This window comes from Castor canadensis, chromosome 12 (genome assembly GCF_047511655.1).
Source record: "Castor canadensis chromosome 12, mCasCan1.hap1v2, whole genome shotgun sequence".
In the NCBI taxonomy this organism is placed as follows: Eukaryota; Metazoa; Chordata; class Mammalia; order Rodentia; family Castoridae; genus Castor; species Castor canadensis.
In genome coordinates, this window is record NC_133397.1 from 85625568 (window position 1) to 85651721 (window position 26154).

The following is a 26154-nucleotide window of genomic DNA, read 5'->3' on the forward strand; positions in this document are numbered from 1 at the left end:
TCTGCCTCCCAAGTAGTCAGGATTGTAGGTATGTGCCACCATGCCTGGCCAGTGGAATGTTTTTTGAGACATAAACTTTACCTCTGCAAAGTTGTAAAAATGAAGTGATACCTGGAACAGTGTTCCACCCTGCAGATACAAGTGGGAACAGAATGGTGGCACTGAGAAGACCAAATACTCTTTGACTTGGGATAGCAGTGACTAGAGAAAGCACAGCAGGTTTGGGGGAGAATGAAAACCCAAGAAGCATGGCCTTAGGACCATGGGAGAGAGGAGCCTGGCCAGGGTGGGTTGGAGGTGGCACTTCAGGTGACAGAAACAGAGGTGGAATGGGAAAATGGTGATAGATAAAGTCCAATGCACCCTGGTCACGATGTCATTCAGACTTAGCAGCAAGCCAGTGAGGACATCTCTTCCCTGGTTTCTCATCCCTGGCAAGAGCAGCTCTAAAAAGGAAGATGGTTGGCACAGGTGAGGTGCATCAACAAATTCTAGAACTGCAAAATTCCAACTAAGCAATCTTAAATGTTATCTTGATTATGCAAATTTGTGTTTTAAAACTTTATGATTCCCCCAAGTACTTCAAAGCCCCCAGAGACAAAGAATACCACCCATGAAGAAGTAGAAACAGCACTGGATTAAGAATGAGGACATAGACACTCTGGTCTCAGTGCCACTGGGATTCTGGTCTCTCTTCATGTGAAGGCTACCTTGAGAAGCAATGTGTTTCAAACAAGGACTGTTGCCTGTAAGAGTTAAGTTAGCTGCCCAGGGTGATTTCATAGCACATCTGAAATGTGGGCTGTAATTTCCTTCCATTTTCCTTCAGTTTGTAAAAGAGTGATAAGAACATCCAACTGGGGTTTCGTGGGAAGTAAGAAAGATGCTCCATTTGAAAGTGTCGCATAAATATGGAACTTAATGCAGAACAAATTAGCTTCAGAAGGGTTTCATAAACATAAACCCAAGCCATGCACAGCAATCCTGCATGACTATTGCTCTCACATCTACTCAGTGCTGATCCTCTTTCCTCCTGTGCCCTCCTCCCCCCGCCCCAGGAAGCAAGAGTAAAGCAGCAAAGGAGAGAAGAGGAAGACAAGGGCAGAGAGTAGACATGGGCAAAGTGACTGGGGCATGAGAAGCAGGCAAAAGCAAGTATGAGAGAGCCAGGACACCTTGCTCTATCCCTGACCAGGCTGTGTGCTTGGCTTGCTGGGTCTCTGGTTTCTTATTTGTAAATTCTCTGAGAAGAACTTGGAGAATCAAAGTGTCTACCAAAAGAAGGGGAAGATTGGATGAAGCAGCTCTTCTAAGTTAAAGAAAGTTTTAACTCTAGAAACTGTATCAGTATATAACACAGTCCTCATGTTTCCACATTCTGTCACATTTGCCTCTTCCTTTTCTTGGTACTTGTCCTTTTTCTTCTGTATCTCCTCAGGAAGACATGGTGCCAATTAAAAATTTTATTCTATCAGGCTTGAAGTGATGTGGCTAAGCCCTGCACCATTTTTATTTCAGGTCAAACATGCACGTTTTCTCAAACAATTCTCAAACTGCTTCTTCTGTCTGGGGAAGAAGCTAAGGTCATAGTCTCCAACTCATTACAGACCTATCTATCATTAAATAGAGTTGAACACAGGGAAATTAGAGTAGACTAGAACTAAGAGAAAGGTCATCTTCATCAACCACCTTTTCTATCATGCCACACTACTATAGTAAATCTGCCCAGTCTGAGAGGGTCCCTCCTTGCCTGTTAGACTGGATCTAAGGGTCCAAGTTCTCAGCTTTGTGGGCCTCCCACTGTTCTTCACAGGGGCCTCTTTTCAGAACAGCCAGGTTCCCATTCCTGTTCATAGGAAGAAGACTCTGTGAATACCACTTGCCGGCTCTGCTCAGGTATATGCCCACCTTTTTCCTTTATCCATGTCCTATCCTTCCATCGCATCTTAGTTCAGGAAGAACCATACTGCTCAGGAAACATCTGCTGACAGCTGCCTTCTCCTATGTGTCAATGTCTAGGACACTAATAGTTTGTAGTACTTGATCCATTGAGTGACACCACAGCAAAACCTTTTAAGGGCAGACTCCCTCTATTTTACTTACTGCTGCACCCCCCAGTGTCTAGCTTAGAGAGGTGATCATTCAAAAAATCATAGAATGAACAAATGACTACTTCACATATGAAGTAGGATAAGATCATGAGACTGATTCTTAAATTCCCTGTCATAATGGACATTCATATAATTTCTTGTCACTTCAAAGCAGTCACACAGGCATGTGATACTTTTATTCCAACAATGATTGGCCAGTTCAAAATGTTGCTGGAATTCATTGGGAGTTGTGCTATGTCATAGGGATGGGGTCATGGGGTGGGGAATCTTAATGACAGGGGTGGATCTGAATCTGGAGAGTCAAAAGTCCCTCAGAGCCAAGTCTCAAGTAAAGTGGCTTGCAATAAGGAGAGCTGTTTTGGATCAAAACACAGCTCAGGCTGCTGGGACCTCCTTGTTTATCCTTCTCACTCTCAAGAACAAAGTAGCTATAGAAATTCATGAGATGACAGCATCATTTGACTGAGCATTTAGCTTTTAGAATGACTATTTCAAAGGACCATGAGCGATTCCTCGAATGCATTAAAATACCCCAAACACAAATATGTCTTTTCTAAAATGTATCCAGCAGCTAACATATATAGCAGGAACTCAATCAGTACCCACAGACCCAATTCTACTTACAGTGGTGACTGAATGCTAATTTGATGTCATGCAAACATAAACTTCAAAATAAATTTGATGCTTTAAAAAATACCAAGCTTCTATAGCAGAACAATAAAAATAATGCAACAGTAGGAGACATGAGAAAATGCATGACTCTCAGGAGGGAAGGCAAGTGTGGGGAACCTTGGAAATGCAGTTCTAAGAAGAGTTTTGAACAGTACTAGGAGAAAAAAGAACACACTACATGTTCCTCATAATTGTGTCTCTCTGGCTCTGAACAAATAACCAGCAGTAGAGTCAGTATTGTTTTGGGCAAACTTCAAGAAATTAAAGGTTAAAAAAAAAGAATAGGGGTCAGTCTGTTCCCTAGTACAGGCAGATGGTTGTGTTTATGCAGTTAAGAGGAGCAATGCAGAAAGACTTCCAGAGTTCCAGATGAGGCACATTTGCCAAGAAAATGCTTCAGGTTGGCAGAAGGTAGAAACCCTGTATTTGGTAAATATTTAGCAACATGGAAGAATTTTTAACACTAATATCTCATTTGTAGTGGAATATGCTTTATGGTCTGAAATCTCTTTCCCTATTCTGTTTTACAAGTGATGATAAAAATCAAAACATAGTCACCTGTCGAGGATGAATCCCACACCTGTGAAGCTATATTTCAAACAAGCCAGCTTCCTAATTACAATGGAGAGGGAACTGGCATGGAGAAGTGAGCTCTGCCCACATTCACACACTAGGCTCTGGGCTTTCAGACAAAGGGCTGTTGGTATAACCACACAACCTGCTAAAATCATCTTTTATTATTCCTGTCTGCATAGCAAACAGCTCTGTCTGCAGCTCACGGTTGACTCTAGCCAAAATTTGAGAGGGCTCAGCTCTGAGGCATCTGATTGCCGCCTTGCTTTACAGGAGAAAATCAGACCCCATCTTTACCAGGATCGCTGTCTGGAGGAGTCTGCAGATAGCTGGCTTTGTGCAAGGCAGCTAAGTGTGTCAGGGGTACATGAAATACAGATGATGGATTCTCCTCAAAACAAGATTACAGAGCAGGTGGGGAGACATGCAGAAGCAGAACAGTCTCTCAGTCATACCTGCCAAATCCAAATACAGCAAAGGGGCAGTGGTGCCCAGAATTGCATGAGCTCTGGTAGTCAGGAATATTTATTGAGGCTTTGTGCTAAGTGCCCATTGGGGTCTCCTTTACCTGCTTCCTTCCCAGGAACTTCCTGGGAAAGCATCATTAGGAGATGCCAGGTCTTTCTGCACAAAGGAAAGCTTTGTTTCTTCTAAAAGTCTTTTCCCTGCAGTCTTTAAAATGAGCTGATACCAGACAGTGCAACTCTGAAGGGCAAACATTCAGAAGCCTGAGCCTCTGTACAGTTGGGCATCCACAGACTACATGCTGCTATGTTCCGGGGCTTGGAGCTGACCCCTGGGGAGTGGTCTTTGAGCTGCACTTCATACTAGCGTCCTTGAGTTGTGATGGATGGGCTCAGCATTCCATCTGTCAGCTCTTGGTTGCTTCTCTATCCCAGGTTTAAGCACAATGCTCTTCAGTCATAACTTTCTCAAATTACTTTAAATAAGAATTGCTGGTGCTACACTTTCAATATCTGTCAAGCTTTCCATTTGGTTCCTTTGCTTTCTGTATCCATAAAAATGCTCTGAAGAGCAGGCCTTGGCCAGGTGACCTCCCCTGCAGACTCTGACTGGATGCAAACAGTTGAATCCTTGTACCAGCTGAGTGGCAGAGCAATCAATGTACCTACCTCCCTACCTACCAGGAATGTTTTTGTGAAGTATCTGTGTGTATCAGATGTATATATGTACATACATACAAATATAGAAAGTAGGAACTTACAAAAACTATCTCCATATAAGCAGTCCATCTTCAGATATTTCAGTACATGGATATCTTTCTGTAGTACAAATTTTGTGGGCTTGTAGTTTTAGGATTGACCATGAAATGACTAAAAAGTTATGTTAAATGCAGATGCCTAGCAGTGATGATCATATAAACAGTCTTGTCATTTTCAGTTATAATTGCTGTAGCCAACCATGATGGCTCATGGCTCTCAGACCTTGAAATTTAGACATGCTTTTAAGGGGTAGGGATGCTAAAGAAGTTCCAAAAATAAACTTACTACACATGCTGAGGGCAATGGGAAGCTGTCACAGAAGCTCACTTTGCTTCCTATGTGGAAGCTCTTTCTGCAGTATGTCTAAATGGTCTCCTTCACAATTAGGAGAGGAGTAGGAATGACTTTGGAGCTTTGTGTGTGTGTGTAAATGTGCATGTGTGTATGTGCTCAGGAGAAGCCCAGCCTGGAGAATGTGGCCACTTTCCAAGAAGAGATTTGCCACAGTTATATTTTTCTGGAATTTCAGAGTCTGAAGTCTCTAACTGGCTTATTTTTAGTAGAATTACAAATCAATTTTCAAAAAACTGAGATAAAACTCATATAACAGAAAGGCCACAATTTAAAACACTTAAAAACACACAAGTTAGTGATATTTAGTTTATCCACAATGTCGAGTAACTATATATCACTATCCACATCCATAACACTTCTAACACCCCCAAAACAAACCCTGTAGCTTCCAATTCCAACCTCCCCCCATTCCCTAGCAATCACTTTCTACTTCTGTATGTATGGATTTGTCTGTTCTCAACATTTCGTATCAATGAAATCATATATTATGTGGTCTTTTGTGTCTGGCTTCTTTCATTTAGCATCATGTTATACTAAGAACTGGTCCTTTAATCCTATTTATGGCTGAATATTTCACTGTTTGAATATACCTGCAATTTATTTATCTACCCAAGTGAGAGGAATTTGGGTTGTCTTAACTTTTTGGCAATTACAGACCATGCTTCTCTGAACAACATGTGCATGTTTTCTACGAACATGTTTTTTAATTCTTTTGGGTGGAATTACTGGCTCATATGGTAACTCTGCATTTAACTTTTTGGGGAACTGCCAATCACTTTCCATGGCCCTTGCACCAGTTTACATTCTCCTCAGTGCTGTATGAGGGCCTCAGTTGGTCCACATTATTGCCAACATTTGTTTTCTTTGTTCCAGCCACCTTAGTGTGTATGAAGTGCTATCGCATTGTAATTTTTTCTTTTGAGATGAGGTCTTGCTATGTTGCCTAGGCTGGCCTTAACTCATGATTCTCCTGTCTCAGTCTCCTGAGATGCTACCATGACTGATGACTATCTAACTCATTATAGTTTTGATTTCCCTAATGACTAATGATGCTAAGCATCTTTTCATGTGCTTATTGGCTATGTTACACCTTCTTTGGAGAAATGCCTATTCAAGTCCTTTGTTCATTTTTAAATTGAGTTATCTTTTTATTCATGAGTTGTAAGTTTATTACAAGTGATGGTAACAGAACTCTATCAGAGGTAAAATTTGCAAATATTTTCTCCCATTTTATGTTTTTTTTTTTTATGGTATTTAGGCTTGAATTCAGGACCTCATGCTTGCTAGGCAGTGCTCTACCACTTGAGTCACTCCTTCAGCCCTCTTTTGTATTGGATATTTTTGAGCTAGGGTCTTGTGAATTATCTGCCTGGGCTTGGTTCTAACTGTGATCTTCCTGATCTCTGCTCCTAAGTAACTAGGATTACAGGCATGAGCTGCTGATGCCTGGCTCTTTTTTATTAGCATATTTATTATTGGTTGTGTGTGGGGGTTCATTGTGACATTTACATATGTACTTACAATGTTATCTTAATTAGATTAACCTCCTCCATCATTCTCCTTCATATTCTCTCCCCCCCAACTTCTTAGAGAACAATTTCAACAAGGTTTCGTTGTTCTATTTCATACACCTATACAAAGTACATCCACCATATTTGCCCTCCTTTATCCTTTACCCTCCCACTGGTACTCACCCCCCATATGGGACCTGTTTTACCTTCGGTCCTTTATTTTTAAAATTATATTGATTGTTCAAGGGTGTTTCACCTTGGTATTTCACTCATGTATATACTGTACATTAATTAGATTAACCCACTTTATTACTTACTCTTAATTGCCTTGCTCCCCTTATAATTCAAAAGTTTTCAGTGCATTTCGTTCTACTATCTTCATACCCAGATGCAATGTATCTCATTTCTTGATACTATTCTTGAAGAACAAAAGTTTTAAACTTTAACGAAGTCCAATTTAATGTACTTTTATTGCTTGTGCTTTTGGTCTTATAGTTAAGAAACCATTGCTTAATTCGAGGTTACGAATATTTACACCTAAGCCTCCTTATAAGGTTTGTATAGCACTGCATCTAAAATTTAGGCTTTTGATAAATTTGGGTTTAGTTTTTATTAGTTTTTATAAGGGTTTGATTTCATTCTTTTGCATGTGAACATCTAGTTATCTTGGCACCTTTGTTTTTTGAAAGACTTATTTCCCCCATTGAATGGAGTTGGGATACTCATAAAAAAAATCAATTGACCACAGAATCATGAATTCTGGATTCTTGGTTCTATTCCATTGATCTATATAACTTTCCATTTGCCAGTATCACAATGTCTTGATTATTTTTACTTTATGAAAGTTTTGAAATCAGGAAGTGTACATCTTTTAACTTTGTTCTTCTCTTCAAAACTGTTTTGGCCTTGGTAGTTGAAAAGGACTGCATTGAATGTGTAGATCAATTTGGGGACCACTGTCATCTTGACAATATTAAGACTTACAATCCAAAAAGCCAGGAAGTATTTTCATTGTTTTGTTTTTAATTTTTTCAATAATATTTTATAGTTTTCATTATAAAAAAGCATCATACTTTTCTGGCTAACTTGATTCCTCAGTATTTTATTCTTTTTTTTTTTTTTTTGGCGGCACTGGGGTTTTGAACTCAGGGCCTCAGGCTTACTAGGCAGGTGCTCTAACACTTGAGCCACTCCACTCTATTTTATTCTTTTTATGCTATTGTAAACAGAATTGTCTCTTAATTTCATTTTCAGTTTTTTCATTACTACTGTATAGAAATAAAACTGAGTTTTGTGTATTGATAGTACATTCAGCAACTCTCCTGAACTTTTTTGCTATCTATAATAGTCTGTGTGTTGGGGGGGGTGGTATCCTTAGGATTTCTGTATAGATGATGCAATCTGTTAACTGGAGGTAATTTTACTTCTTCTTTTCCAATTTGGATGACTTTTATTCTCTTTTTCATGCCTAACCATGCTGGCTAGTACTTCGGGATAATGCTGACTAGAAGTAATGGGAGAAGACTGCCTTGTCTAGTTCCTGATCAAAGGGTGAAGTATTCACTCTTTTGCCATTAAGTATGATATTAGGTATGGGTTTTCCACAGAAACCCTGCCTCTATTCCTAGTTTGTTGATTATTTTTTTTAATCATGAAAAGGTGTTGGATTGTGTCAAAAGCTTTTCCTGCATCTATTGAGGTTATTATGTTTTTTGTTATTTATTTTATAACTGTGCTATGTTATAGTAATTTAAACATATAATCACCTTTGAATTTGTGATATAAATTTCTCCCAAATAATTAAAAATTTAATTATTATTTTAATTATACATATTTGTGGGAGTACAATGTGATGTTTCACATGTATACAATGTATACTGATCAAATCAGGTTACTGAGTTTTGAGGGAACCAGGTATCAAAGTCCTCTGATTTGATCATTATACATTATATACATGTAGTGAATTATTACACTTTACTTCATCAATATGTAAAATTATTACTTGTTAAGCAAAACACTGTAAAAATGTTTAAATGTTTTCTTAAAATAACAGGCAGAGGATCAATACATAAGCAATATGTTAATAATAACATGCGAGTGTGGTGTTACAGGGAGTTTTCACAAACAAAAAGCCCTGGGACAGTGGCCACATAGTTATTATTGTTAACATTCACTTCACAGGTAAAGGTACTGAGGCTCAGAAAGTTGCTCCAGGACACAACCTTAGCAAACGGTGGAGCCAGGACCAGGGATTCAGATCTTCTTATTTCCAGCCTACATACTCAGCCCCTCATACACAGAAAATTTCTTTTAATTATACTGAAGTGATAGTCACAGACAAAGTTAATTAGAAAATTAAAATTATAATTTTAATTATCACAAAAATTAGAATCCCACCATTAGAAGCTCCATGGAAGCCATGGAAGCCTATCGTGGTTATCTGTTCATTATCCCTTTCTGTGGATCGTTCTATTACTGCAGGAGCAGCAGGATTTATCTCCCATCTCCAGACTCCTCCCTCAACAGCACACTTGAGCAACTGTCCACTTCCCTGCTGGGCAGAGCCGCCCATACTCATGGACTCACTTGCTCTCCTGATTGCTGTCAGTGTGTCTAGCTGACACTGGTCTGGCATTCCTGGTCTCTATCACCACTCTCAATCTCCTTATTGAACCTCTCAGCACTGTTGCAGTTGATAACTGTCTTCTTCAAGAGTCACTCTCCACAGGGCTTGTCAAATTGCTTACCCTAGCTCTCCTTCTTCCTCATTGGCTGCTCCCTCCCAGTTTCATTTGCAAATTCCTTGTCACCTTCCAGACCTTTAAATGACTGTGTGACCCATGTCTTAGCTCTACAACTGGCTTCTCTTTTTCAAATGTACTTACGCTGTCAACCCAGCCAAATTTATCCTGCTAGCCTACATGTTTTCCTGAAATTCCACATTTGTGTATCTGCTTCCCAGTCACCTCCACTTTGATAACTAACTAGCAGCCCAAATTTATTACATTTAAAACTGAGCTTTTGATTCCCCCCAAAACTTGCTTTTTCTATAATTGTTCTCATCTTAGCTAATGGTGTGTTCATTCTCCTGGTATTCAGAGCAAATCCTTGGACACATGTTAACCCTTCCTTTCCTTCCACACTGAAGATGGCAGTCTGCCAGCAAATCTTGTCAGCTCAACCTGCAAAATGATCCTGAATGCAATCACTGCTTCCACCCTACTGTAAGTCACTGTAAACTCTTATTTGCCTTTAAGGGTGATCTTTTGCTTCTATCCTTATCCCAATAAGTCTCTTCTCTCTACAACAGCCACATGATGATCTAAAAATACAAAACACATCATATCACTTCTCTGATGAAACCCTGTATGACGGGGCCTCTGATTCCCTCTAAGACTCAATTCCAGTCATTCTCCCCTTATTATCCTAGCTACAGGGACCTCCTTGATGTTTCTCCAAATGAGCCAACAGGTTCCTGCCTCAGAGTCCTTGCACTTGCTGTTCCTTTATCCTGTTCATTCCACTCCATGAGAGCATAGACCATTTTCAGAAGAAAAAGAAAAAAAAAAACTTTCAGGTGTCTGCAGCAGTAGTTTTGTCCACTTGGACTGATGTCTCCCAGGTAATAAAGTCACACCTGAGCTTAAATGCCACATAGACCAGCAGTTTTCATCCCAGCGTTTCTCTCACAGTTCATCAAAGGAAATACATTAAATCTCAGCTTTCTGAAAAGAGAATTATTTTCTCTAGATTTATACTAAGTTTGAAGTACTTTATTGATATTTTTCTGTACTTGGTTAATTTAGTAACAATGCAAAGGCCCTTTTAGGATAATATTTCTTAATTTACTTCCTTGTTTCTTCTTTTGTTTCATTCATTCATTCATTGAAAAGATGTGTTCAGTGCTTCTTCCTGACTACCACCACCTCTGGGGTAGAGCATGAGGACTATCTTCTTTTGGATTTTGTGTCCTCACACTGTAACAAGTATAAGCAGAGTGGACTCCAGAGGTTTTCTGAAGATGTTAATAAAAGCCTTGTTATCCAAACATCTGTAGAAGCTAGTGGACATTATAAAAAAAAAGAAACAGGATTCCCTTTTATGATGCTATTTTCAAAGGAGAGAGAGAGAGAGAGAGAGAGAGAGAGAGAGAGAGAGATAGGAGAGAGAGAGAACAAAACCCTAAAAGGAAAAGATGTAAGTCAGAATTTTAAAAGACTGTACAAAAGTCCCACTGCCTGAGCTTGCACCTGCACTGTAGGATCAGGGGCCTCCAGTAACCCTGCAAAGCCTTCCCATGGTAACGCATTTGTAACTGTTCCTGAAAAATTTTAACCTTGATCTGCTGCTCAGTTCCTTCCATGCTTTACCTTCAATGTTACATCAAAGGCTCAAGCCTTTCCTGATGGCAATTAGGTCTGTGAACAAATACCTCTGTTCCAACACATGCACACAGAGCATTTATTACAAACTCAGAGACAAGATTTCTGAAGGTATAATTAGTGTTCCAGAGTCCCATACCAAGGCTCAATATACTTTAAACTAATGTACTTACAGATCCAGAAGAAAAAGAGATACAAATGCTTATTTCGGCCCATGAGTATGTAGAGGATTTATTTTCCTAGGCTTCAATATTTTCCATTCAAATAATTTTAAACATCCCAAAAGTTTGCCTTGCCTTGCTGTTTACAGAAGTTCCTGGAGTTTCAGAGCTTTATAGGGAAAAAGACAGTGAATTGGCCCAAGCTGGCCTGCTCTTTTCTTGGCATCTCTTTTGCTGAGAATAGAGCCGAATAAAATCCATTATTTACAAAAGGAAAAAAGAGAGGGAGCAGAGATTAAAATGAGAAAGCTTCAGTTTTTAGCCAATTTCAATATGGTGAGGAAGGTTTTGCTCTATCCAAAGTTTGATAATTATCATGCACTGCCAGCCCCTACCTTCCAAGTCATGTTTAATAGTATCCACCCAACCTGTGGGATGGGAATCCTCTCTACCTTTGGCCCTAATTGGAGATTCTCAGTATCTATTGCATGCCACCACCTCCTCTAAAACCTATATAGGTGAAGCTTTGAGTATTGTCAATTGTCTAGGGTCATGGGGTAGACAATGACAAAGGAAGGGTGCAAATGTAAATTCTGCAGTTTGGGTGTATGAAGCTGCCTTGAAATGTCAGTGAACTGAACCTATTTGAGGATGCGTAACTTAGGCCTCTCCCACGAGGGCAACAGAGCTCTACTAATGTGATAGCAAAGTATTACACAACATGGGAGTGCTCACAGTAGCCTCACACTGTCCAAAGGACTAAATCAAACTTGGTCACTAATGAAAGGTGTGTCCTTCACTCCGCCAAACAACACTATTATCTAAATCATCTGCAATAAATAATTTAACCTGTCTTTCTAGACTCTAGGCATAATTTGTGTTGTAGAAGTTGTCAATTGCAGAAAGTTCAGAAATCAGAAGTATAGTCAAGAGACTGCTCTGAAAATAAAGTTCAGTCACTTTCCTAAGGTCTTCTTTCTTGCTCAGGGAATGCATAACAAGTGTCACTCATGCTAGCATGGCCCAGGAAATCAATACTCCCTTTTGAGTACCCACTATGTGCTAAGCACAGATGATGCACCTCATCAATCATATGTTACCCATCCCAAGTAGCTTTGGAAACTGCATTAACTCTTTTTGATGGAAAACCTACTTTTTAGGGATGGCCCAGTGTTCCCTAAAGGTACTCAAGGAAAACAGGCAGGTATTGCCTGGGGAAGCCTTACTGAGAAGCAAGTCTTTGCCTGAGAAGCAAGTCTTTGCTGCCCTGGCCTAGATGACTAGCAAGATGTTCATTTAATCCCAAGATCTTTAGGGAGCCAGGATACAGTATCGGTCAATGAGAACCAAGCCTGTAGGCCACAGTCCCCATGCTTTATCTTCTGGGACATTTCCCCACCTAGAAATGAGACTAAAGTGAGCTGCATTCTCCAGCACCCTCACAGATGATCTGGGATAGTCTTTGGGTCCTTGGGGTACACATGCCTGTGTATGCTTCAGTGTAGTAATAACCTGTCAAACCTTAGCAGGCTCCAAGTTGGATAGAGAAAGGGGTCACATGAAGGGGCTGTGGGAGTTCATCCCTACAGGGGCCAGAAGCAGATTGAAACAAAGAGTGACCTGAAGGTAAATGGATTGGCAAAAAAAATCAAAATAAAACAAAACTGCATATGCTAGTAAATTATATCAGAATATATCACATATTAGCATGGTGTTAGAATATCAGGAGTTTGTGCAGCATGAAGAGATTCTATTTCTCAGCTTTAAAATCTCAAGCTATCAGCATAGAAGGGAATGAGCTTTACACAGCATTTCAACAGAAGAGCAATTTTTTCCTACTGACTAATGAGGACTTCAGTGCTCTTGTCTGCTTTTTACTTCAGGATTTGAAGTAAGAATGTACCAAACGTAACTGTACTTACTGCCCTAAAGCTTAGTCCATACTCTTTAAATTACCCTTCTACAGACTCTTTCTGTCATGAGCACATTCTAAGCTATCAGGGTTTAAAAATTTGTTATAACCTGCTAAGGAGCTTGTATTTGTTTTATTCTTTCCAAAAACATTCTTGACACCTGCTTTCACGTGTTTCCTTACTCCTTAACTTTAGCTCTGCAATTTTTTTATTGAGAAAATCCCAACTGTAGTATCTTAAAGTGCTTGCATTTTGTTGAATGTTTACACATGGTAACAACGTTGGGATTCTCTGAGGTTTTGGTCACTTACTCGCATTTGTATCTCTGTTCCTGTCCTGGCAGCCAAGAAGGGATGCAGGAGTGACAAGGGCAGGTGGAGAGAGAGTTAGAGTGATGGTGGGGAGCTGAGCTGGGTTGTCTGTTTCTAATCACTTGATGGCTAGGTCATTCGCAGGTCTAATCTATATGGAACTCTGGTGGAAGCAAGTGCAATAGAGAGGAGAGAATAACAGTCATGGAGTCTACACAGAATGGAATTATATATCACTGCATTGCTGCCACGCTTGAATGAAGCCATCTGTTTCTAAATTCAAATTAATAGTGCAGAGGTGGATTCCAACTGCCTGTATAAGGACAACCTGGTTCAAAATTTATACCCAAATCACAAAAAATTACTTGTAAAGGTTACCAACTACTAAAGATAGGAGGACTAGCTTTCAAAGAACAAAACTTTACTCTCTACCTACTCTTCCTTCTCTTTTTACAACGGAATCACAGGGCAATAAAAGGGAGAGATTTTTATTTCTGGCCAGGTTTCCAGGAGGTAGTAAAGTTATAAAAAGTAGTGTAGATGAGAGGCTTTTCTGCTGTCTCCTTTTCCACTGAATACACGGAAGACCTCAACCCTCTAGGAAACTTGTAAATCTTTTCATACATTCCAGAAATTCTGGGGGTTGGAGTCAGTTTAAACTTTTAAGTTATTTTTGAAGTTAAGAACTCAAGTTTTAGAACAACACATCCCATTTACATTTTCTCTGCACAAAATCCCACAAATGCTCCTTGAGTCCCTGCACTCCAATTCTGCACTCAACTTTCTCAATGCTGGTGTACTATGCAAAAAGAAGAAAGAGGGTAGGTAGGAAGCATGGGACCTTTAACTGGCCATTGTGTGTCAGTCTCTGCACTGTCATTTTTGCTCTGTGCCCTTGGGAAAGTATTTAATCTTTGAGTCTCAGTTTCCTCAGCTGTTAATGGGGCTGATGTGAGGCTCACATGAGATGTTAGCCCTAAAACCAGCAGCAGCACATCAGTTCTTTGTACAGTAGCCACCCTCATCCACATTTTCAGTTACTCATGATCAAATGCAGTCTGAAAATATTAATTGGAAAATTCTAGAAATACCCAGTCTCTAATTTCCAAATATTTTTATTACAGTATATTGTTTAAGCTGTTCGATTTTATTATCAGTTATTATTAGTCTTTTACTGTGTCTATTTTATTTTTTTTCAGGGGAGAGCATGAACACAGTCCCCCACTACCACAAATTATGCAGTCCAGTTTCCTGCATTTGGGGAAATTGCAGGGGTCAGCACATCCGGAGTGCAATGGATAAGCCTCACCCTGGGAAAACCACCTTCTTAATCATGGTTATCTTACCTGGCAGGTAAGTATTACTGTGTCTAATTTATAAGTAAGCTTTATCATAGCTATGTATAGATAGGAAAAAAACAGTATGTGGAGGTTTTAGTATAGTCCACAACCAGTGTTGATCAGGGGGAGCTACTGTATTTCCTTAAACGTTATTTGTGATCATTGCAACGGCAACAGATTAACAAAATCATAAAGTGAAGGACAGACTACTGGATATTCAGATAAAATAATATTCCACCTTCAAAATGACAAATGGCTTTTAAATATCAAGATTTTCAACATTCTTTTTCTTGATCCTGTACGATAAAAAAGGAGAATGTAACTGAACGCTGTAGTAAGTAATCAAGCAGGTAAGTATGTCTGACAACTATAACTCTGCCCGATGTCAGGGGTGTGGAGCCAGTAAACAGAACAGATACTAAAATGCTTTCATGGCTTTTATACCCCAGTGCTGTAAAGTCAGATAGTAAAAAAATAAACTCTAACTTCAAAATTAATCCTTTTATGCCAACTTGCTATAAAATATTTAGAGGACTCTGGCTGGTTTTAGGGATAGATTCAACGTGCCATGGAGCTCTGAAGAGCTTGAGCTGCAATGGCTGGCTTCCTATCACGCCATCTGTTCCTGACACTTGGTCTCATCAGTACGACTATTTTTATTGATACACACAGTAACACTTCTCATACCATCTTAGCTAAGCATTATTTATTGTATCTATATATACAACAATATTAACACAGTCAAGCACCAGGATGGGTACTTGTGGGCATCGTTAAAATCAGCCAGTGTTCAGGAAGAGATTTAATGATGGATTTAATAGTATTAAATGGGAAAAAAATGCCATTGGCCTTTACATTCTCATTTAAAAACATATAAAAGAGCAATAATTCAGGCAGTTATACTTCTCTCAAAGATTTTGCTCTAAATCACAGATGGCAATGGGAGGCCATAGCTGTGTGCTGGCTCACACCCCATTCATTCTGACCAAAGCCAGAAGGACCTCACTGGGTCATAATTAGCAAACTGGTTGCAAACTCAACCGTTTAAATCAGACACTAGCAAGTACCAGGCCAAAGCTTTGGTTGAGGGTAGAAAGCAAGTGAAAATGATTACGGAGGTAACCCCTAGAGGCTGCCCTCATCCCCCATTACATAACACCATTCCCACATCTATGCCCACCCTGGGAAGCACTGTGCTTTGCTTGTGAAGGCTTGTGGCTTGGCTCTAGTTTTGGGGGCTTCAAGGCAACAGCTTTACCCATGTAGCCCCTGCCTGCCTCTCCTGCCCACTCTGACCACATACAGGTCATGAGTTTCTGTTTCAGAAACACATCTTTTAGCCACCCTCTATCAATTCCCTATGGTGTACATCCCACAGAGTTCTGAGCAGGGGCTGGGAGTCTAAACATTTCTGATTGGAGACCATTAGGCTGGGTTTCAAATTTGGATGAAGCTAGTTTTGGCAAAGCAGAAAAAGAGAACAACTCTGGAGTTCAGTGGGAGGTTGGGGCTTTGAGTTTGTTTATTTATGGGCCAGCTCTGTGATCAGTTCCTGGCTATCCCCTGAACCTTCCCCCTCACCTGCAGACTGCCTCACCTAGTCTTGTTACAATACTTCTCATAATTAGAAAACATCAGTGAAGGTAGATTACATAAATGAAATATAAAATGCTTGATACAAGGTTTGTCATTCATAAGTTTAGTAAGAAGTTGTTGATAATTCAGTCTACTAGTCCTGCCTTCTTTTCTAGAGACCTTAGAAGCCATGCAAATTGCTGCCCTCAAACTTCCACCAGGCCACTGTGGATACCAACTGGGATTAGCCTGCATATGTGGCAGCCTTGCCTCTTTCTCTCTCTGGCATCAAGAGAGACTTTCACTCCACTGGTCATGTCAGGGGAAGCTGGTACCACACTGCTCAAGAACTCTGACACTGATACTATGGGAAGTTATGGTGCTACTGGAGTCTTTCCCACATTTGCTAAAGTCTTTATGGGAAAAGTAAACAACTATGGCAGATGCACAAGCTTTGCAAATTAAAAGACAGCTACAAAAAAATCTTCTTTGCTTCTTAAAGTAGATGACAGAATCATTCAACTAATTCCAACAATGAAAGGAATGTAGATCCAGTCAAAAGTACACATGCATGGACTCTGATGATAACTAAAATTAGATTGTAGATGGCAGCTCCCGTGAAAATAAATGCAAAAGGATAGCTCATAGAAAATATATACGTTCCCATGTGAAACTCTCTTGCCTGTGATAAATTCTTCCAATTGAAATGACTACTCAAGCATTTACCAACCTGCTTTAGAAAATACAGCAAGCTAATATTTCTTGTCCAAAAACATGTAGACAGCACAGATAAGGGAAGAAATGTGACAAAAACATCAGAGTCTTGAACTAACTGTGAAGCTTATACAGTAAAGGTGATGTCACAAGAACTGCTGCTAAAACATGACTAAGAACAAGGCTAATGTGACAACACAGTGTCTAACAGGAACATACACACACACAAAAAAAAACCCACCAAAAAATTGTTAACAAAGCTGCCATATGCTTTTCAACATCTACACACAATGGGCCCAGTGCTTTGGAATTCTTGAAAGAAAGGCACTAAATAGAACCTCTGTGAATGAATGAGAGATCTGATTTGCTTTCCCTGGTACAGGAATTCTGAGAAATACTCATTCATCTGAGGAAGCAATGTTTCCTTTATGAAGCACTGTTGGCTTTTGTAATTTTATGAGTAACATCCATTAATTTACTACTGAATTACTAGCAGTTTCAACCAGGGGGCAAATCTGAGACATCTGTAGCTTGCACAACTAAAGAGATGCCATGAGCATCTAGTAGGTAAACCTAATAGGTAAGCCAAGGGTGCTGTTAAACATCCTAGAACACTGGACTGTCCTCCATAACAAAGAATTGTCTGGTCAAAATGCCAATAGTGCTAACGCTGAGAAATCCTGATAAATATATAATCCAGCAATTCCATTCTTACTTATTTAACCTGGGATAAATGAAAGCATACATTTACACAAAAACTTGTACATGACAGAAACTTTGCTTACAATAGCTTCAAACTGGAAACTCAAAATATCCATTGATGAATGTATAATGGATAAATGTATTTTGATAAACCAATTCAATGGAATACTTCTCAACAAGAAAAAGAATGAACATGAATGAACCTCAAAAGCCTTTTGATAAATGAAAGAAGCCAGGCACAAAGAGCACATCCTCCTTGAATCTAAATAGGTGACATTCTAGAACTGGCTATGCAAAACTAATCTCTGTGACCACAGTGATTGTGCTGGGCTAGTGAGGGACAGTAAGGGTTGAAGTTCCTGGGTTTTTCCTTCATTCTTTCTTTTCTTTTTAATTTTCTAAGAAGACCATTTTTCTCCCCCACTATTTTTTGCAAAATCAAAATTGTCTTTAATTCTTACAGCTTGGACTTTCATCACTTCTTTTAAATTAAAATTAATTTATTTTTACTTTAGATTGATGTATGGTAATTGTACATATATAGAGAGTAGGTGATATACACATGTATATAAATACTACATAATTATTGAATCAGGGAAATTAGAAATTTATTACCTTAAACACTTAGCATTTCAGTGGTAAGAATATTCAAACTCTTCCAGCTATTTTGAAATATATAATAAATATTGCTAACTATAACTTTCTCCCTTTTTATTACCATTGGAAATTTGTTGAGAACCAGTCAACAATAGGTAATCTTCATTATTTGTGGATTTCATATTTGCAAATTTGTCCCCTCATTAAAATTCATTCATGGTGATCTCATGACCACTCATCTACAAATGTGCAAGTGTGAAAATCTGAGTTTGTCCAATATGCATGCTCCCAACCAAGGCTGAACAAGGTGGCATTCTGCTTTCTTGTTATAGATCTCATTCTATAAAAATACCATATGTTTTTGAATTTCAGGCTTTTCTTGGTGATTGTGCTGTTTAAAGTAGTCCCCAAATGTAGTATTGAAGTGCTGTCCAGTATTGCTAAGTGTGAGAAGGCTGAGTTTGCCTTATGGGGAAAATATGTGTCAGATAAGCTTTGTTTAGACTTGAGTCATAATGTTGCTGGCTGTGAGCTCAATGTCAATGAATTAACAATATTTATCAAATAAGGTGTGTAACCTTGTTTTTCTAGCATGCACAAAGCCCTGGGTTCAATTTCCAGCACCTCAAAAGATAAAAAAAAAAAAAAAAAAAACATTTTTCACATGCATGTTTGTGTCATTAAAAACACACAAAATAAGGTCACATATTGATTGGTTGGTAAAAATGAGACCAGAGGCTCACAAGAAACCTAACCTTGCATTTCCCCCTTGGCTTAGTGTTTCTTAATTCAGCCTTCATGACTACTTTATAAAACATAAAAGCATGTAGTAATGAGAATGAATTGTATATGTGGTCTTTTTCTAGTCTCTGTTCCACTTAAATTCTTATGTCTGGGTCAGTATCTGCTTCTCTAAGCACCACAGTATATTTCTCTGCTTACTATGATTTTCTCTTAGTAATAGTCTGTAGTTTTCAGAGTATAATTCTTGCACGCACTTTGCTGAGTTTATCAATAAGTATTTTACAATCTTGATGCTACTATAAATACAATTCATTTTGTATTGGTCATTACTCACCATGTGTGTAACTCCATGTGTGTGGGTTCAACTTCCTGTATTCAACCAAACATGTATTGAGCATGTTTGAAAACTGAAAATTTTTGGAAAAAAATCCATCTGTATTGAGTATGTACAGACTTTTTTTTTTTTTGCTTATCATGGTTCACTAGACAATACAATAGTAACAATTATTTATATAATATTTACATTACACTAGGTACTATAAGTAATAAGCTGATTCAAAATATATGGGATGATGTAAATAGGTTATATGCAAATACTATGTCATTTTAACAAGGGACTTGCATATCCCAGATTTTGGTATTCATAAGCGTCTTGGACTCAATCCATGTACACAATGGGGATGACTGTATAGAAACTGCCAAGGTGCATACCTTTGCCTTATTCACTTTTGTAGGAAGAAAGCACAGGTCCTTTTCCCCTTTCCAAGTAGGTCCCCCTCTACTTTCATGTCCTTTGTTTTCTTTAATCTAGATTCCATATATTGAGAAAAGATGAAATACTTGTCTTTCTGGGTCTGGCTTATTTTGCTTAACATGATGATCTCCAATTATATCCATTTTCCTGCAAACTTAATTTTGTGGCTGAATAGAACTCCATGGTGTACATTGCTGACTTCCTTCAGGTATATACCTAGGAGGCATGGCCGGATAATATGCTACTTCTATTTTTAGATTGTTTTTTTTGTAGGAATCTCCATATTTATTTCCATAGTGGCTAGACTCACTTACAAGCCTACTGACAGTTTGTGAGGGTTCCTTTTCCCTATATCCTTGTCAGTCTTTATTGTTTGTTTTCTTGATAATAGCCATTTTGAAGGGTGAGATGGAATCTAAAGATAGCTTTAATTTATACTTCTTTGATTGATGGCTAAAGATGTTGAACATTCTCATGTATTTATTAGCTATTTGTACTTCTCTGAGAATTGTCTGTTCAATTCATTTGCCCATTTGTCACCATTTCTTTAGATTAATATTTGCATAATTTGTAAACGTATTGCTTTACCAATGTTGATTTATATTCAAAGCATGTAGGCAGTACAGGGTTGATTTCTGCTTTTATTATATCCAATTTAATAATCTTGACCTTTTAATTAGAGTGTTTAGACCATTTTCATTTTGTGTAATTATGAAATTACACTAGGTTTGGGTTTAAGTATAACAACTTGACAGTGGTTTTGTATTTGCCCTATCCATTCTTTATTCCTTTCCTTCTTTTTCTTCTGCCTTCTTTTGGATTAATTGAATTTTAATTTTTCCATTGTTTGCATATTTGCCATAGTTCTGTTTAATTTTTAAGTAGGTGATCTTCAGTTTATAAAGGCATGTTTAGCTTATCACAGTCTATCACTACATTATCAAGTAATGTATCACTACTTACAAAAGAACTTTGCAACAGTAACCTGCATTTCCCTCTCCTATTCTTTGTATAGTTGTTTTAGTACTTTTTTACTTCTACATATGTTATAAGCCCTTTGTTTTAAACTGCTAGTTATTTTTAAATAAAATTTAAACTAGGAAAAATTTATATTCACAATTCCTAGAGCTCTTCATTCTTTTTTGTAGCTCCTAGGTTCCATCTGGCATTATTTTCTTAAGCCTGAGATGTTTCTTTACCACTTCTCTAGTCAAATTTTCTTGCAACAAATTCTCTCATCCCTTAGTTGAATAATTATTTTGTCTTCATTTTTGAAAGACATTTTTGTTGTAAATAGATGTCTACATTGGCAGGATTTTCTTTTCAACATTTTAAAGCTATATCTCATTGAGTTATTGTTTGTACGTTTCCCAATAATAAGGTTTTGGTCATGTATTTACGTTTCTTTCTCTGTGTGCAATGGATTTTCCACTCTAGCTGCTTTAAGTGTTTTTCTTTGTTACTCATTTTTAGCATTTCTAATATGATGTGCTTTGGTGTGGTGCTCTTTGTGTCTAGCCTACTTCAGATTTGTTGAACTTTCTGTATCTGTAGGTTTACAGTTTAAAACAAATATGGAAGACTTTATTTCTTCAAAATAGATTTTGCCTCTTTCTCCTCTTCATCTGCAATCCAATTATACATATGATAGACCCCTAGATATTGTTACACAGGTCATAGGGATTCCATTACTTTCCCCAGTCATTTTTCTTTCTATGTTTATTTTACATAATGTCTATGGCTATATTTTTGACTTAATTAGTTTTTACTTTCTGAAGTGTTAGTTTACTTACTAGTAAGTCTGTCTAGTGTATTTTGAATGTCAAGTAAACACATTTTTCAGCTCCAGAAGCTCTATTTTTTTATTTCTTTAATCCCTTTCCATATTGTATTCACCTTTTTCTTTAAATTTTTGAGTTCATTCTGATGACTGTAAAGCTTTTGTCTGATATTTCTCTCACCCTTTTCATTTCTGGGAATGTTTTTATTAACCAATTTTCCTTCTTTAGATCAGTTACATTTTCCTGCTTCTTTTGTATACCTAACAATTTTCAATTAAATACTTAACATTATAGATGCTATGTTGGTAACTCTTTTTCTTTTGAGATTGATGGAGTTTGTTCTGTCAAGAAATTGGGTTATTTGTGTATCAGGTTTTTTTTAAAAGCATGTTTTAAAAGTTTGAGTGAGTCCAAGCCCTTTACTTCAGGAATATTTTAGCTTTATTACTTAGGCATGACTCTTCTGGTGTCTCTACTTAATGCTCTGGGTTTTTAATGAGGTTTTTCCATTATGGCTTATGATAATTTGAATATTCTTCTGTAATGTTGAGTTCTGGGAATTGCTCAGCTCATTGCTTCATGGTAATTTTTATTGCACGGCCTATGGAGTTTTATATTTTGTATGCAAGGGTTAGCATTCAGTCAAAGACTTGAGGGGTCCCTTTGTAGACTTTTGGAAGTCTTTCTCTGAATACTTCTGCTTTTGTATTCTGCCTTGTAAATCCCATCTACCTGTGCCTCTCAAGGCTCTATTCTAGTTCTCGTCAACTTAGTCAGACTTCTAGATTCTGCTTAAAGCTCTCCCTGTGCACTGCAGTCGAGAAAGCCCCTCTGAATATAAAATCTGAGGTGATTGTAGTGTAGCAGGGAGGAGGCCAGAAAAGAAACAGACAGGCTGTGTGCTGATGAGACAGGGGGAAGGAATGGCAAAGCAGAGAGATAAAACTTAAAGAATTGATACATGAAAAAGGTCACACAGGACTGGGAAAATGAAATAGCCAATGAAGTCACATGCAGCCACATGTGGGTTGAACTTTGCTTTTTGCTTCTAAAACCTGCTTGCAAGGGTATATAAGAGGAGACTTCTTTGCTCTCGGGGCTCAGCCTTTGGACACGAGTCCGCTGGGTCAGTGTCGGCACAAAAAAACATTGCTTCCTGCTAAACTGCCTCAGTGTCCCTTATCTCAGCTTGAGATTCCTGCAACAGTAGGAGTCACCTAACATATTCCCCGTCATAGGATCACATTCTGTTCTGTTTTCCAGTAACTAAAACTAGTAATTTTTATGTTTTGTGTAGTTTTCTAGTTGTTTATGGAAAGAGGATAAAGAATATTCCATTTATTAATTCATCAGAGGAACTACAAGCAATCACTGAAAAGTGCAAAGCTGATTATCTTATTTCCTGGCTTAAAATCCACTCAAGGTGGCTATGTATTTTACTGTCTATACTGGATTTTTTTTTGAAGTGCTAAAATGTTCATCAGAAGGGACGCTTTGGAATAAGCAGTTCTCCCTCCTTATTTCCCATCAAACCTCATTCCTTGAGCTTTAATGCCTCTGTGATGTCGTTCTTTTCTGGCACCTCACCTCTGTTGTTCATTTAGTAAACTCTTCTTTTGCCCACATGGTTGAAACATCATCGCCCAGTACGTCCATACAGTGCTTTGCACTGCCAGTGATTCTACCAACTTGTTTATGTGTTGCCTCCTCTTACAGATTAAGTTCTTAAGGAAATGAGGATGAAATCAAGACATATATTGAGAAAAATTAATCCTAAAGCACTATTTATAGAATGTATAAAGGAAAAGAGATGGAGGCAATTTCAGAGATTTCTCAGTGCCTATATTCTTATTTAATATCAACCTTCAAAGCTAAAGAAGCCCAAAGGCACTAAATCATTCTACTTCTTCCTCCTAAACTCTCAGCCACTTTCAAAATCTATTCAGAAAATCATAATTCTAAAATATGAAAATCTCAGCATGGAAGTTCTCCTAAGCAAACCTGCTAAAGTCTGGTAAGATTCAATACTGGAAACTATTCGCAATTTTCCCACTAAGCTATATTTAAAGTCCTGATGTAGTGTCCATTGCAATTGACATGCATGAACACACTGTGCTCACCAACACATTACTGCACAAAACTCTAACATTTAACACACTGCATCATGCATTTGATTTTCATATATATATATATACTTTATATATATATATATATAAAGTTTATATATATATATATAAACTTTGTGAACCTATATATATATATATATATATATAGGTTCACAAAGTTTCTCTCCCCACACCTCCCTGCCTCCACTCACCCCCTTCTTTTTTTTTTTTGTCATACTACAGGTTGAACCCAAGACTTCATGCATGCTAGGCAAGTACTCTACTACTCGAACCACACTCCCAGCCTTTTTTTTTATGTTTTGTTTTTGAAATAAGTTCTCATAAATTTTGTCAGGGCTAACCTAACCTCAAACTCAAGATCCTCCTGCCTCTGCCTCCTGAGCAGCTGGGATTATAGGTGTGTGTACTACTCCTGGCACAAAAATGCTCCTTATTTGGGAAAAAATGTACATGTAACAAAGGCTTTCAGGGCACTGGACATAAAATAACCAAGGACATTGATTTCTGGGAAATGACAAACTAATGAGGCAAGTGTACTATGCTCTAGCTCATTGTACTAAGAGAGTTTCCAGGCTGTGGTACAGGGAGGTAAATCCCAGGTAAAGTCCAGTGGATGCCCTGAGCTGAGAGTCTGGAAAGAACAGTTGATTAGAGCACCAGACAGGTGAGTGTGGAGATCTGCAGGTCTTTGAGTATTCAGCAGATCTACAGTAACACAAGTATGTGAGCAAACAGCCTGAATCTGGAAAGAATAATCTGAAAAGATTAGAGGGAAAACTTCCAGGTGCTCACACAAGGCCAGAACAGTAACTTTTCTCACTAGCTCGATGGGAAAGCTTGGGAATTAATGGAGCAGTGGATAGAGCACCCAAAAGAATCTTGCTTTTGTAGTAGGCAATAATTAGCATAGACTAAATGATGCTTTTTCTCACCCAATAAACTGAAAACAAGACTTAAAAAAGGATCAAATTATGTCTGCATTCCAGAACATAGCTCAAGAAGAAAAGGCAACATTCTATATGTCATCCAACCAAAGATTTCCAGACATGTAAAAAAACACGGAAGTACAAGATATAATGAGAAGAACAAGCAATCAAAACCAATCCAGAATGAACAGAGAGGTCAGAATTATGAGACACTGATGGTAAAGTTACTACAGTTACAATCTATATGTCAAAAAAAGCCAGGTAGAGACATATTTTATATCTATATCTGTATCTATTTCTATCTATCTATCTATCTATATCTATATATCTCAAAGACATGAATTAAACTCCTGTTGAAAAACGTAATACATGAGGTGAAAATATCTGCTGAAATGGAGATTGCAGAAAAAAAGACTAGTGAACTTAAAGACATAGTTATAGAAACTATGCAAAATAAAACACACAGAGAAAAAATGGTTGAAAAAAGATCAGTGAGCTGTGGAATGAGTTCATGTGTGTCCCAAGGTGCATGAAATTGGAATCCCTAAAGGAGAAGGGAGAAAATGTATTTTAAGAAATAATGAAAGGAAAAAATATCCTTTAAATTTAATGAAAAGTATAAATCCACAGGTGCACAAAACCCAGTGATTTCTAAGCACAGAAAACATGAAGAAAGCTACATGAGGACACAGATATTAAAAGTAGCCAGAGTGGAAAAATACTAAATTAAGATAAGGATTACAACAAATTTCTTGTTGGAAACAATGCAAGTGAGAAGGTAGTGGAGCAATACTTGTGACATTTTCATGCATGCATATTAGATATTTTGATCATATTCATTTTTAAAACACAGAAAGAAAACACTAATCTAGGTATACATATCCAGTAAGATAAAGCAGACCAAAAAGGAGTCTGCCTTGTGCAGACACCTCCCTTCCTCAAAGGGTAGCAAGTTACTACTCCTGAGGTACAGAGCTTGTCTGTCATCTCCTCCAGGAGAATCTGCTTGGAGAATCCTGGTCTTGTAAACAATTTGCACCAACTAGGTCACTAGCTTAATGTCCACTTTTGGGACCTCACCTTCTTAATTCATCTCCCGGAGTCTCAGCTCTTTAGGTCATACATTTATTTCTAACCAGGAAAGTGGAAATTGGGAATCTCAATGTTGTAACGTAAGTTCTATAAAATTGTACATGGAGTCTCTGTAGCATTCCAAGTTACTAATTAGCCCAGTTCCTTTATTTTCTGTAAGATAATCTTTTTGCTATTCTTCCCATAGCTATCTCCCCAGAACTATTTCTTTTGTTAAATACATGCTCAGGCAGGTTTTTACATGTGTATTATGTACTAATTACCATATAATTACATAATTACTGTAATAGGATTTAACATCATAATTAGAATGTGTAATTACATAATTAAAACATGTAATTACCAAGTTTAAAAAGTTATGGAAATTATTTTTTAAATGAATAATGCATATATAAGTAGGCAACTTTTGAAGTTTCCTACTCAGGCCTTCTAGAAATCATTTTAACTGGAAACACAAAAATCCAGTAAACCAGTTATCACACATGATGTGTAGAATATCTTTAAAAATGTTAATTGATTCTTATTTAAAAATATTGGAAATGTTTGAGAGTTCAGCATCTGGATGCAGGAAAAGGAGTCAGAAATCCAGGCA

General features: G+C 37.9%; 1 protein-coding gene and 1 non-coding gene across 2 annotated transcripts in view; both read right to left on the reverse strand.

The window, feature by feature from the left end:
- Aff3 (ALF transcription elongation factor 3) overlaps positions 1–26154 on the reverse strand; it is a 494906-nt gene that overhangs the window by 195916 nt on the left and 272836 nt on the right. The gene's annotated exons all lie outside the window — the stretch shown is intronic.
- Positions 14408–14572, reverse strand: LOC141415110 (U1 spliceosomal RNA). The gene has a single exon (XR_012440137.1). It is a non-coding gene; the product is annotated as a U1 spliceosomal RNA (small nuclear RNA).